General features: G+C 36.9%; 1 long non-coding RNA gene across 1 annotated transcript in view; it reads right to left on the bottom strand.

The window, feature by feature from the left end:
• LOC108797659 overlaps positions 1–2,319 on the bottom strand; it is a 14,697-nt gene extending 12,378 nt beyond the window's left edge. The window contains exon 1 of the long non-coding RNA XR_001941898.1: positions 2,307–2,319. This is a non-coding gene — a long non-coding RNA (uncharacterized LOC108797659). The remainder of the gene's footprint in view (positions 1–2,306) is intronic.
• Between the last annotated feature and the right edge of the window lie 1,511 nt (positions 2,320–3,830).

A 3,830-nucleotide genomic window follows, 5' to 3' on the forward strand; every position in this document is an offset into this window, starting at 1 on the left:
GACCTCTCGTGCCAGTAAGTTAACCTCAGATCTCAGGTTTATACAAATAGTTAAAAAAAATAATCATAGGTTTTAAAATTATAAACTGCAAAAAATAAGGGGTGGCTACTTAATACATATAGCTAGGAAAGTACTGTGTTTATGTCTGGGTGATAAACAAAAGCTCTGTGTAGGTTTACTGTGTTGTATGCACTCAAAAATTCTGTAAACAGACCTTGAAAATATGTGTTCTGTAATGGGTCTCATTTATAACAACACCAATGAACACTTAAATTATCATGTGAATGGATGATATTTGGGTTCATCACTACCATGGATTTATGACAAATCCACAGAATTTGTGAAGTTTGCAATGTGCAAACTTTTATCTGAAAGCCTTGCAGGTTCGCCACCAGAAGTAAGAAACAACCTATAATACAGTCAATAATTTGAAGGAGTGAATAACCCATGCTCCTCATGGGCAGTGTATAGGGAGATGTACTTTTTTTGTAAATCTATTTATTCTGCATAATCTAAGTTTATTAAGTTTTTTACATAGATAGAGCAGGTACAACAGAAAAATAGCAAATAGCGAAAGTACAAGCTAATCGGAGAGATAACATCAATAGCCAAATGAAGATTGACCTTAAGGAGTCTGCAATATACCTATAACAGAGCCACTTAACCCCTTTGTGACATGAGACATACACTGTACATCCCGCCACAAAGTGCCCAAATGACTGGCTACGTACACTGTACGTTACCAGTTATTTGCGGCTCTGCAATGCTGGTAAGCGCTGAGAATCAGCGGATACCATTCATTAATGGATACCTCAGTATAGAGGCATCCATTAATGAAAGAGTTAACCTTTTTCAACCTGAGAGTGAGAGCAGAGCCGCATTTGCAGCACTTGCCGTCACTCTGACAGCTGGTATAGATCGGGAAATCCCTATGTATACTGGCTTTTTACATTTATTTTTTAACTTTCAGCAATAGAAACATAATCAGGGCTATTCACAAAAGGGTGAAGAGTTTGTAGAAGGCGGGAGAAGTGAACAATCTAGGACAACATAGCTGAACTGGAAAGTGAGCTGAATTGGAGAATTTTTCCAAATCAGCAATTTTGTCCTAGATTGTTCACTTCTCCCGCCTTCTACAAACTCTTCACCCTTTTTGTGAATAGCCTTGTATGTATCTATTTCTGAAAGAATGTTTCAGTTTTCTGATCGTTGTTGAAATGATCAGAAAACCTTTAGTGACATCTGATCCTGAAATTCTACAGGATTAGTGTCACTAGGGTTATTATTGGCTGTTCTTAAGTTTGAAGCAGCCTAATAATAACCAAAAATTAATTAATGAATGTATCAAGCAGTAATATGGAGATTAATTCACAATGACTGCTTGATATAATGAAATAAAACATAAAAATTTAAAACAAATTTTAAAAAATAGTGGAAAGTGTAAACAAATAAAATAAAGTGCAAAAAAATGAAAAATAAATGTAACAAATAAAAATAAATGTAACAAATAAAATTATATAATTAAATATATTTTTATACTATCATTTATATAAAAACTAACCCCTTACAATGAAACTCTGCAGCTCAGCAGAAGGGGTTAATTTTTTCTAAACCCCTCATGACAGTGATGTTCAAAGTATATCGCTGTCACTAAGTGTGACACTTAGAGACAGTGACATTGTATGCCAGGTATCCTCTTTTAGCTTTAGCTTTTAGAGAAAAAAAGATTAAAATGTTAGGTTTTAGTTTTAGGCCGAGAAGTACAGAAAAATCTCTAAAATCCTAGGGAGCTGAGGTTTTTCCAAATAAAGGACAAATAAATGAATGTATTCATTGGATTTTTTTTTAGCTGTGCTGTTTTTGTAAAAAATATTACACATCAAAACTGGGGAAAAAGTGTTTTCTTTAAGTTTTTTCCTCTTTTTTTAATTTTATTTGTCCTAGGTGAGGAGTTAGGTACGCATATGTGATATAAATATATAGCCTTATCTGTCCTCTAAAAAACCTGACATGGAAGAATCACACAGCAAAAATGAAAAAAGTGTATCAGCCATTTACAAACAAAAACGAAAAACAAGCTCAGTCATGAAGGGGTTAAAGTGATATTAAAGTCAAAAGGATTTTAAGCTATTTCAAATCACTTACAGTGAATGCTGCTTCTTAATTTTTAAACATTTTAGTTTCCTGCAGAATCAGCTGGTCCCCTGAGCACTGGTCCTGATATCCTGTTTTAGAGTGACTCCTTTCTCAAGCAGAGTGCTATCCAGTCACCCTTGTGTGTGCTAGTAAGTTGTGTGTGTCTCCACAAATACACAGACACAGCAAATCAAGCTATTCCCCTCCCCCTGGTCCACTCTTCTCCTTTCTCCAAGCTAGTAGATGAACAGTTGCTGGAGTATGCTCTGTCCTTTGTGATCTTGTACTGGACAGGATGTTTAGGGAAGAGGAGCTGAGAGACCTGGAGGCAGCTGTTCAGAAACATGATGATTGTAAGTGTTTTGGCAACCATGTAAAGTAATACTTTGCTGGACAATGCATATTTGTTTGATCTGGTTTCATTATTGAAAACAAGTTTGAGAGTTTAATACTACTTTAAGTGGTGGAGAGGGTTCAGTGGAGGATGTAGTATTGTTCATTATAATTATTAAAGGCTAGAGAGACTGTTGGATGCAGGGGTGCAAGAGAGACGCTTGCATCTGAAGGATGAGTGGGCAAAGGAGGGGTCAGTAGACAGAATGTAGGTGGGTAGAGGGATGGAAGTTGGGTAAGGAGGGGGGAGTGAAGGTAGACCCAGTCTGAATAACATAAGGGGGTATTAGATCTTCTGCTATGGTACACTGGATCTGATCTGTGGGGAAGCTTTAAAATCGCTTCAGGTACACAGAACATTTTTATCATCTGCTGAAAATTTTGTTTTTTTCTTGTGCTTTGCAGGCTATAGAATGAATGTGATAGAATAAAGAATATTTTCATTGTATGGGGGAAGGGGAGAACCCTAGGTCGCATCCCCAGGTTTTAATATAGGAACTGTTATTTGTCAGGGGGGATTTAAGAAGCAAGAGCTTGAGACATTCATGTATGAGAGAGTTGGTTCTATTTTAGAAATATGCTAGGTTCTTCTAGCATGTTGTTGAAGATCTAAGGTTATTTTATGAAAAATGTGGAGATAGATGCAGAAGGGGTATTTAGAGTGTGCTTGGGTGGCCTTTGGGTGAGGAAGGGGGATATTTAAAAGCTCCAGTCTAGTTGTAATTGACTTTAACATTACTGTAGGAGCTGAAATGTTTAATTTTTTTTTTTAATGTTGGCACTGGTACATGTCACTAATGGCAGTGCCTGGCTTCCCATGCCTTTTGTTTCCCAATAGTTAGCTTACTGGGGGGGGGGGGGCGCAGCAAAGTTCTAAAACTTAGAGCAAGATTCATTAAACTGGAACCCAAGCAGATTCACTCATCCCTAGTCATGCTATCAAAATCTATAGTAAAGATATGCTATACATATTGTATTATTCAAGAGAGGCACTGTAGTACACAAAATTTAAGCTGTCATCTGAGAATGCCCCATTTCTTAATCATACCTCCCTACCTGTCGTGATGGGATAGGGAGACAACTTTAAAGGGAATCTGTTGTCAGGCTATAGACATTTAATTATTTTAAACTCTTAGCAAGCAGTAAATGAGGTTTTAAACAATACTTCACTGACCTCTATAGATACAGACACTGTGCAGCAATTAATTCTCAAATTTCACAGCAGAAGCACCTGAAGTTATCTATGCTGTTCTTTTAGGCAGCCCAGCTCACTCTGCTCCCCTGCCCCACCAGTGAGTTTT

This window comes from Nanorana parkeri, unplaced genomic scaffold (genome assembly GCF_000935625.1).
Source record: "Nanorana parkeri isolate BGI_ZX_2015 unplaced genomic scaffold, ASM93562v1 scaffold1319, whole genome shotgun sequence".
Taxonomy (NCBI): domain Eukaryota; kingdom Metazoa; phylum Chordata; class Amphibia; order Anura; family Dicroglossidae; genus Nanorana; species Nanorana parkeri.